The sequence below is a fragment of the Haemaphysalis longicornis genome, unplaced genomic scaffold (assembly GCF_048455015.1).
Source record: "Haemaphysalis longicornis isolate Haplotype H1 unplaced genomic scaffold, Haemaphysalis longicornis Haplotype H1 scaffold_2, whole genome shotgun sequence".
NCBI classification, from domain to species: Eukaryota; Metazoa; Arthropoda; class Arachnida; order Ixodida; family Ixodidae; genus Haemaphysalis; species Haemaphysalis longicornis.
Window position 1 is genome coordinate 23,384,368 of NW_027526295.1, and position 10,898 is coordinate 23,395,265.

Consider the following 10,898-nt stretch of genomic DNA (forward strand, 5'->3'; position numbering starts at 1 on the left):
CCCGGTTAACGATATTCTGTTTTTTTGCACACCTTATGGCAAGTGAATTGGAAAGTTTAGTAAATAAGCTCAGAGCTCCTTTCACACGAGCAGGTCATTTTAGTGGCTCTTTATAAGCTCGGGGGGTTCTGCACACGTCGATGCCCGGAGAGGACATTTTGAAAAAATTTTGCTTTCACCTGCCATCTTCTCCAGTAACAAAAAACAACGTGTTTACATCACAACACACAAAACGTCATCTGCTGTCGATCTGGCAATGGCTCGCCTACTATATTTGCTTTAGTACTGTGGAGCGTAGATTGAAATACTTAAGTCAGCGATCTTTTAAAGGGACACTGAAGTGAATTTTTCAAGCTCCCGTTTTTGCTTGCACTGCGTAGACTGGCTCAAAGTTGAAGGATCCCCCTTCGAGCATAAAGGGTTCGCGACCCCAAACCCGCCCGACGAAGTAACGCCGATCCGCATGAGAACAAATCACCGGTTTATTCCGGGAAAACCAAGGTAGGAAAAAACAAACAAAGCAAGTTGACAGCAATATAAAAAGAGTACAGCAAGCAATCACGGAAAGCGCGTAAAGAAAACACTGCGGCGGTTGACGCCCTGCTTGTCCAGAAAGTTACAGCATGGTGCCGTACACTCACGACGACGTCTCCAGTCACTTGGGCCGACGACGGGTAAAGAGCGTCCGCCGCGGACGCTGGTTGCTCCTCGCTATCCGGGCGTCATTGCTGTGGCTGGCCGCCCGTCGGTCCCGTCCGCAGTCCGCGGTAGCAGCCGCTCTCGCGTGTGCCGCGGTGCGCACTCCCCCCCGGCTCTCCTGTTAGCGCCGCTTTTACGCCACTCCGTTGGTTGTGCGCATGTTCCGGGTTGTATGCGCACTACACGTATTTGTCCCGTATCACTGTTCATCACACACGCGCGCGCATGGGCTCATGACGCACTGACGCCACTATCGCTGTTCGACGCGCGCACTTCACCGTAATCACCCTGCGCGGGCGCTCGTAGGGGCTGCGTCCCTACACTCCCCCTCCCCCAAGACCGGACAACTCCCGGGTTGTCCGAGAAGCGCTGGGGCTGCCGTAGAGGAAGACTTCTCCAGTGGGATTGAGATGAATGCGGGTTTAGGAGGGTCTCCCCGCTCGAGCCATGTTGCTGTATCGTTCAGCGGGTAGGGCATCCTGGAAGAATATGAACAAGATTATATTTCTTCCGAGTGCCGTTCGTAATATCTCTTAAGGTCGTCAATGTGTACGGGACCCGTATGCCGTCCTCCGTTTAGGTTGCGAAGGCGATATGTCAGCCGAGATTGGCGCTTTGTTACCTCATAAGGACCTTCCCATCGGTCAGCCAGGGAAGCAGCAAACCCTTTTGCTGCATCGCTCAATGGATGTGTGCGGCGCAGTACCAGGTCCCCGACAGAAAACTCAACCCGGCGCCGCCCCTTGTCGTACTGCCGGCTGTGTTCGCGTCGTGCCAAATCCAGGTGTTGCCTGGCCTCCTGGATGGTCTCGTTCAGGCTGCTGCAAAGATCCTGCGCATACTTAACATAAGTGCGAGGTCGCACCTCTACCTGGTCACTGAATGAATGTTCAACAGGAAAACACAGGTCGCGGCCAAACAGCAGGGCTGCCGGTGTAAAGCCGGTTGAGCGATTGACCGTAGTCCTAGTTGCAAACGCCATTTCCGAGAGGCGAGCATCCCAGTCTTTGTGGCGTTCAGTGAAGGCCACCAACATCATCTTCAAGTTCCTGTTGACACGTTCCGTAATGTTGGCTTGTGGATGGTACGGAGTAGTCTTTTTATGTGCTACGCCCAGAACCGAACAAGTGTCCACGAAGTTCTTGCTGGTGAAGTACGTCGCATTGTCCGTTATGAGTTGTTCTGGAAATCCAAAGCGGGTGAATGTATCCAACAACTTGTCCCCGATCAACTTTGAATCAAGTTTACGTAACGCGTAAAGCTCGACCCACTTGGAGAAATGATCTGTGACCACAAGGAGGTAGCGATTGCCCTTTACCGATCTTGGGTATGGACCCATGACGTCGCAAGTCGCGATCTGCCAAGGGAAGCGGCTCTCGACTGACTTCATGAAGCCAGGTGGTTTACCTCCTCTTGGCTTTACAGACTGGCAAACTGGGCATGTCTGGACGTAATTCATTACCTCCTTTCTCATGCAAGGCCATGTGACAACGCGGCATAGCTTTTCGTATGTTTTCTGTCCGTCACTATGACCTGCGAGGGCGGTGTCGTGGTAATATTCCAGAAAAGACCGGCTTAGGCGCTTTGGTACGAATACCCGAAAGGGATACTCACCACTGTCCGTATCCGCACTTGGGATGTACCGCAGTAGCAAGCCGTCTTGGCTTTGGACGTAGCAGTCGTAGTCCGGGGCCCGTGCCGCTGTAGTATCGTCGTTCTCCGCGGCCGTAATGGACTCCCGAATGCGCTTGCACTGTTCGTCGGCCTGCTGCGCTTCAAGCATCTTCTGGCGACTTACCAGGGTTCTCCAGGCTTCTGCAGGCGTTGTAACCGCGAAGACCTGGGGTTCTGGTTGCTGTTGTGCTGGTAGGGGTGCGCGAGGCAAGGCGTCCGCGGCTTTGTTGCTGGTGCCCTTCTTGTATTCCACTTTGTAATGATACTTCTACAGGTTTAGCGCCCAGCGTGCGAGGCGACCCGCAGGGTTCTGAAGCCGTGACAACCATGACAGTGCTTGGTGGTCAGTCTGTATCATGAAATCTGCTCCATCCAAGTACATGTTAAACTTTTTAAGGGCGAACACTATGGCAAGACACTCTTTTTTCGGTCACTGAATAGTTCTGTTCGGCCGCCGAGAGAGTGCGGCTGGCGAATGCCAGAGGGTACAGTTCGCCGCTATGCTCCTGGAGCAAAACAGCCCCTATGCCGTACTCACTTGCATCGGTTTGGACAACAAAGGGGCGGTTGAGATCTGGCAACCGCAGGCTTGTGGTGTCGGCGATGGCTGTTGATAGGGCCTGAAATGCCTCCTCCTCCGAAGCCGTCCATGACCACCTGGCGCCCTTCCTTAGCAGCTGATGGAGGGGCCGTGCCAAGTCCGCACAGTTCGGAATGAAGTGCCTGTAGAAGCCGACCATACCCAGGAAGCGCTGCAGACTTTTGACGTTCTCTGGTTTCGGGAACTGCAAGATCGCCTTGAGCTTCTCCTCGTTTGGCCGGACTGAACCTTGGTCCACAACGAAGCCCAGGAGCTCGATCCTGCTGGCAGCCAGTTGTACCTTGCGGGGGTTTACTGTTGGGCCTGCGTTCTGCATGCGCTCCAACACAGTCTGCAAATGAACAACATGATCGTCAAGGTTGTCTGAAAATACAACCACATCATCCATGTACGCCATCGCGTAGTTGAACTTCGCGTCCCCCACGCTAAACTTTTTTACGCCCTTTTGGCCAAAAAAGGTGTAAAATAATTGAAAAAAGGGTGTTGGGAGGCCCTTACACCCTTTTTCTTGAATCTCCACACCCTTTTTCGTAGCTCTCCACCCTTTTCGCGTGAAAAAAAGGGTGTTGACCAACCTCAACACCCTTTTTTTTGGAAGGGTGTTGAAAGGGTGAGGAAAAGGTGTTCCGCTCTTCATTGATTGAGGCCATGCATGCAATATAATTTCAAAAAGACACCCCATTGCACCATCCTCCCAACCTCGTCAAAAATGTTCAGAAGCAAAAAACAAAAAAAGCTGCCAAATTCAATAAAAAGCAGCGGCAGCACCGACGTTGAAACAGGAAAAAATATCAGCCCTTGCTTATTACGACATCGACAGAATAACACTACCCCTCCCACTTTGTTTTCTACAGCCTTCCACGGAGCACAGCACAACCTTGAACTGTGACATCTGTATCATCATTCCGTCGTTCCCTGTTCTTCTCCTGCCCCACCAGCACAATCATAGCCCCCTCTGACAACAGTCATTCTCGTCGCTCAGTGGAGTTATAACGTACTAGCAATTGCAATTTTATTCCATTCTTATTGTTAGCGACCGTAAATATTGTGTACAAATGCAATAAACAGACCACCTAGTTTCTCCTGCAGAAACAACTTTGGAGAACAAGGCAGATATCAAAAGAAAACAAAAGTTGGGGAGGGAGGGGCATGAAATCGGGCGCTAAATAAACAGGCGCCAAATAATAATACGATTACTTACACTAGAACACTGCCAAATTTCATTGCGCAGTGTTATCTTACTATCTGCTGCTTTTTTTAACGTTCAAATCGAGCGCCAAAAGCTTCAGTTCGCGTTTTGTGTTTGTAAACTTTAAATATCTAAGCTTCTTTATTATAATACACACAATAAATAATAAACTTAAAGATTATGTTATATTCAGTAAAAGATGCAATTATTTATTGTTGTCGTTTTAATTTGTTTACGCAACTCCCTGCCAACGGCCGATACCCTGAGTACGGCGCGCGGCGGCGTGGCCGGATTCCGGAACAGATACCCCGTGACCCGTCTTTCATAGATTGTTTACTGTGCGACCGTGCGGTTAAACAAGCGCAGTTATTATGATTAATTGGACACCTCGTCGTCTTCGGTGATGCCTGTCGTGTTCGACTTCGCGATGAAGTATTTGAGAACAACTTTGCCACCTGAAGACGGCTAATTAAGTTTGGCGCTTGCCCCTGAACGTCGCTCGCTCCTCTGCGTGGTCTCTGTCAGGTAAGCTGTCTCGTCACATTTGCCGCCTTTCTTGTCACTGGATGTCGTTTGTAGCTGTCATCGCCGCTTTAAGGATTCGTTAACAGGAGCCCGCGTGTGTGAATTGTTTAACTGAACTGGCTAGGTTGAACCTAGAGGGCTTGTCTCTAGAAAGGCGATGTGCGAAAGAACATTGTGGTGCTTGCATTGAGCGCTGAACGCACTGGCGCTCTGTAACGCAGTGGCGCTCAGTAACTCAGTAACGTTTCCCATTCCGCAGCACTATATTGAACAGCTTCAGAGTTCACCACTGCGAACCACGTCTTACGCGTAGTTTATCAGAACACGGGCGGCTACTGTGCGGCGCAGCGTTTACGGCTTCGTTAATCACCGCTGTCGTTTGTGCCGTGTTGTAAATGGCGAGGGAAAATCGTTTGCGAGCGAATGTGCGCGCCTCGCAAGCTTCGTTGCGTTTGCGGCGAGCCACCTCACCATGTGTACGGTGCCGCTGTACGCGGGTATTGATTTTGGCTGAATGTTGTGTTGCCCGAGTTGTAACATTCGTGCACCCAATAATTTCCATTCTTGCCTGAGTGGTAATCATGTGTCATCCTGTTTTAGACCTCTGGACGGTCTGAGCACATCACGTCCCTCCATTCAACCGGACAAGAGCCACAACCATTGTCAACAGTGTTTGGCCGCCAGAACGTAAGTTTTCAAACAGTTTTGGTAGCACAGTGGGCTACCATACTTGAATAATGTTCGATCACTTGAATGTACAAGTTCTCGCCCCCGTAACAATTATTGGTGTTTCATGCATAACCTAATATGTAGCTGCTAAATGGCAACCTTTATTGTTAATTTCGGAAAACTCAGTTTCACCCAAAATCATAATGTGGGCATAGCAGTTAATCACCATGTATACGAATTTCCTGGTGTTAGTCATGTTTACGATGAAGCCATATTTCTTAGGTGGTGACACAAAAATGTTATTACCTTTGTAGTTTAGTCTTCGATAAAGCCTTACCAGTTCTGTTTTCAGCTATTTTCTGGATGTTTATCATGTGAATTGACAGTCCTTGCAGTCCACTTTTTCAATTAGTTAATGTAACTGCCTGTACCATTTACAGAGGCCTGATTGGGGTTCTGAAGGCTGCGATTTACGCACGCTAGTGCTGTACTGCCAATAAAGAAACATCCTTCCACAAAGAAAAAGATTTGAAAGTGTAAAGTATCAGCTGCATTATTCTTAACTGGAACATGCTAATTGCAAGGCCTGGGGCTTTTCCTGAAAGCACTGTGGATGTTATGAGAGAGGAAAACCACTCAAACACATCTGCTAAGGCCGTTGCTGCTCCAAGATGCGTGCAAGCATTGAGTCTTCTGAGCAATACATTACACCCTTTTTTTTAAACAACCGACGTGCATGCTGAACGTACTCCTGATTGGGCATGTGCCAGGCGCGTAGCCAGGAATTTTTTTCGGGGGGGAGGGGGTGGAGGGGGGCCGTGGTCGACCAAAAGATGGGACGGGGAAATATGTAGGCAAGGCATCTTGCGCGTTGTTTTGGAAACGAAGCTTGAAATAACTGACTTTAACATGCGATTTGTGTATGCTCAATGCTAACTGTAAAGCCCACCTTAAGGAGCTTAGATGGTGATGATCATGATGATCACCGAAATTGCCGTTCGCTGGTCTGTGGGCACACCACGGGCGATTCATTCGTCCGCAGAGCAGGTGGTTAGGCGGACCCACGCTCGTGAGCGTGATCATGAGTGCGCTCGTGAGTGACGCGCGGTCCCTGAAGTTCGTCGGGCGGAAGTGCAGGCCAACACTGTGTGTTTACTATCAAGATTCTCATGTTTTAGATTTTCCTTTAGAAAAGGGACTATTAAGTTTTCTTGTCAGCTATGAAGTACAGTCGAGCACGATTTGAAGGTTATCGCGCCAGCATCGAGCGGCCAAGCGGGCCACCAGCCCATGGTTTCGTTTCGGAACCATGAAAATCGAGATTTCGCACTCTTTGCTCCCTTGTTGGCTGTTCCATGATACAACAATGGCCCGCACGACTGACTTGCCACCCTTTGGGTTTCAAGCTGTACATTCGTTGTTATCAAGCACAGACTTGGACTTGGTTGCCCTTTATCTACGCCGACGATAACGAAACTTGCATGGAATATTTGCTAAAGCTGGTGTTCTTTCTGCTTCGTTTGAAAGAGTAGCTTTCCCGCGACAACCTTCGAATCGCAGTGGACTGTACATGCGGCGCATTCGTATATTATGGCGGTGAAGCTAGCAAACGTGCGTCTTCGTCCTTAAAGGAGCCATGAAGAGAAAACACAAGTTTGGTTCATTCGAAAGATTGCCTCGTTAGAACCATAACGACACCACTTATAACGCAAACTTCGCTCAAATAAGCTACATAATTAGGAAAAAAGGAAATGATCACGCGACCCACCAGCTCATTTTCCGCAACAAACCTATGATGTCACTCGAGAATGCTCTGCGATTTGCGGAGGCCGGCAAAAGCAAACGCATGTTAGGCAGGGCTTACAGTTTGCATAGCGAGCTAAATGCCCGTGAAACATACTGCACATTCTTTTTATGACAAAGAACGGTGGAGTAAATGGTTGAAGTTCCGAACGAACACGCAAGCGTGTATGCCAATGCGTACGAAACTACCGCCAGCCGAACTCGACATCTCGCCGTCGCCACCATCGCGCAGACGAATTTTCGGGTTCAAGGCTCTTCGGGGCCAACGAACCGTCCCAGCACGCACAGCCGTGACCTTGCTTGGTATCGTAATCCCTTCACAGGAGGTTGGCCGTCATATCGCCAACCAGGAAAGGTAAAAATAGAAACAAGGGGAGTAAGGAACACAGAGCAGCAACGAGATAGTGCCACTCGTCGCACAGGTTTCGGTATGGAGGTCGTGTTGGCTTGCTGCTGTCGTTACGAGCTCGTTTACAGTTTACAACCACTGAAAACTTCAGTTTGTTCGAGCACTTTACAATGAAATTTCGTTGCTGTGTTTTGAAATGCCCATGTAGTACGGGCAAATCGTCGAGGGAGTGCGACATCCCCGCCGGTGAGATCTCCTTTCATGTGCTGCCCAACGACGAATCTCGGCGAAGCAAGTGGCTATGTTTTGTGAACTTTGCAAACGGATGAGAAAGAGAGCTAAAGGAAGTACGAGTGTGCTCGCTTCATTTCCGAGGAAGTGATTACGGCAGGGACCCAGACATGCTGGCGCTCGTCGCCGACTTCGTCAAATCGCCGTCAAAGCGCTCTGACCTTGGGGAAAAAAATTGCCGTACACACCGCGCATTGACGCTCAAATCTTTCTGGTCGGAGCAGAGAGCTCGAGCGAACGGCTTTCCATACACGACACCGGCCAACTGGCATAAGCGATACTGCTACTAAAATTGAAAATACGGCACATACGTACCAGTCTGTATTCATCCATCGCGACGGGGCTGACGAGGCAGCGGTGCCGACGGCTGGGCGTTCGTCTGTTGTGGCTATCGCGGAATGGTCGCTTTCCCGTCCACCGCGTATCCCACAACTCTGCCGCTCGTGCACTTAGAAGCATTGAGCGTTCAAGTGGTGTAAGGTTGTTAAATGCAAGCCCGAGCTCCTCGGCGAGAGTTTTGTTCTCCGGATCAGGCGATTCCATGACTAGGGCTGCGGGTGCACTAGGTTTTACTAGTATTTTTAAAATGGCCGCCGTCTCGGTCGACTCCCGCGTGTGGGTGCTATATGGAGTCGACATACTAAGTATATGTTTCATGGACCGGCTCGTATGACGCCATTGTTCACATGACGAAATGTGCAATTTTAGCGGGAGATTTAAAATTTTGGCTTAAATTGCCTTATTTCTCAGTGAATAAAGCATCATTTGCTTCCGGAAAAGCGCTTGGGGTACTATGAAACACCTAATCTTTCGAAGAAAACAAACTTTTGTTTTCTCTTCATGGCTCCTTTAAGTAATCGCCTTTTGTTACTTTTTGTGCTAGTAACGTGAGTAGTGAACTTGCGCTAAGCGGAACACCTTATTGCACTGCTGTTGAATGTTGAGCTTGTTGCACGTTTCTTATTAAATTTCGTTATTTCTATCTGTTAAATTGAAACAGACATGGCTTCAGTAAAATTCCGGTTAAGCAAATACAGAATGCTGATTCTAAAGGGAGGTCAAGGAAACAGTGGAATAGTGCCAAAAAAACAAAGCTCCGCAATAAGGAGAATTGCGTAGTTTTGTTGATGTGGAGGAAATACAAGATGGGCAGAGCAATGCTTTTTATGCAGCAGAAATTATGGAACTGCAATAGTCAATGAAATGCGAAGTCGGTAGAAAAATAAACATATCAAGGATTGATAGTTGACTGAACAAAATACAGCGACATGCTCTGTCATGTGATTATACTTTGTATCAGTGTAAAGACAAGGAATGACACGCTCTCGACCACATGTAAGCCTATATGAGGCTTTTCCTGCTGTTTTGCCATTCCCCGGCCATGCTGTTCCGCCAGTGAAACAGTGGGGCTGTTTCGATCGGCTCGCGGCAGGTTCCCGGTGCTTGTCGGTGTATCCGGCGCGAAATGCAGCCGGGCTGTATATATTGACAGGTACAGCATCTGGAGCGGGCGCATGGATCAGACGTTGACATTGCCCTTGTTGTCAGCTTTATATGAGCAAGAATGTCCTTAAAACTGCAGGTTCCGCGCCTGCAGGTGACTTTAGGCGGTTTTTCAGGCTGCTTAAACTGCACCCCAGCCTTGGCATAAAACATTATGGGAGGGGCACCGCCCCCCCCCCTCCCCTTACCCTACCTTCGGCTACGCCCTTGGCGTGTGCTTATTCTTTCTTGCATCCACCACATTCGGGTCGTCACGTTGATTTGGGAATGCTGGAATCCAGCATATGCTGGCAAGATACGAGAGCTTGAACACAACCCACTTGCCCGCAATGAGTTTTCGAAGATCTCCACCACCTGAAGGTACTGAAGTGAGATGTAAGCATTGCCTGAAAACCATACCAGATGAGGGTACCAACTCATAATTATGTATCTTTCTCGCCCATTTACGTGTTTTGAACGAAAAAAGTGCGATTTAAAGGTGACACGTCGTTCTCTGCCGATTTCTGATGCCTGATTAAGTTTGTGGGCATTAATTTAGCAGCTTGCTCACATGTCTAACGTGTATGTGTGCTTGTTAGGAGTGCAGTAGGTAAAAATTGAAAGGTTTGATTGTAGTTGTGCATAGATTACCTACATTGTTTTCATTCCTAGAAAAGAAAAATTGAGGTAACCCTGCCAATTGTTCGGCATTGCTGCATTTTATTATGCTTGTATGATTCGTAGAACCTGCAGGAGTTCAGCTGCTTGTTAAAGGAGAAATAAACAGTGGTACAAAAAGAAGAGCATCTACTAAATAAAAATCTTCACAATCGCAGGATGCCAACGGTCCACCTACCAACTTGCGTCCTGCATTGTTTCTGCTGGCTGGAGCGGCGCATGGAGCATTTTTCAGCTTCTCGAAGTTTGTGATCAAGCGCTGCCCCAAGTGAAGGATGCCGCAGAGGGATCTTCTGTTTTAATTTTAATGCCACAATTTCGTGTGCTGAGCACTTACTCGTAAGGCATTTTAAATATTCATCATCCCAGAGGGTATGTTACCTTCGTCTTGGGTGGAATGTGGCTGCAATCAGGTTATTTGTGACAGAAACAAGTGAACCATGTGGTGAGAGTCATTGAGGCCTTGTTGATTGCGCATGCTTCTGAAATAACATTTTCATTCAGCTGAATACTTTCTAAATATTACAATTTGTGAACAAAATATAATAAAAGTCATGATTAGTTGTACTACAGTGCAGGAAAGAAATGCCAGCATATGTTTTAAGAGCCTCTGATATTTCAGGTCATTGGCTGGTGAGCAATAAAACAGAACTGAAAATTGTTTAAAGGGACACTGAAGTGATATGTAAACATTGCGGGATTACTAGCGCAAATTGTAGTCCGGAGTCCCCAGGCCATGTTTCGACCACTCTAGGCGCGTTTACGCGATTTTATTTAGTAGAAAAACTAATTCGAAAATGCTGTCCTCCTCTCTTTACGCTCGCCCATTTTCTGTGGCGTTTTCGTGTGACGTCAGGAGGGGATGAGCTGGCAATTGGCTGCGCCACGGCTGCGCTACTGCACGGCTCCCCGGCCGACAGAGTCAGTCGGCCCAGCGT

At 48.5% G+C, this 10,898-nt stretch overlaps 1 long non-coding RNA gene across 1 annotated transcript; it reads left to right on the forward strand.

The window, feature by feature from the left end:
• The first annotated feature begins 4,559 nt into the window (after positions 1 to 4,559).
• Positions 4,560 to 10,622, forward strand: LOC144167015 (uncharacterized). Its single transcript, XR_013321816.1, has 3 exons — positions 4,560 to 4,688; positions 5,289 to 5,375; positions 10,119 to 10,622. It is a non-coding gene; the product is annotated as an uncharacterized LOC144167015 (long non-coding RNA).
• Positions 10,623 to 10,898: the final 276 nt, after the last annotated feature.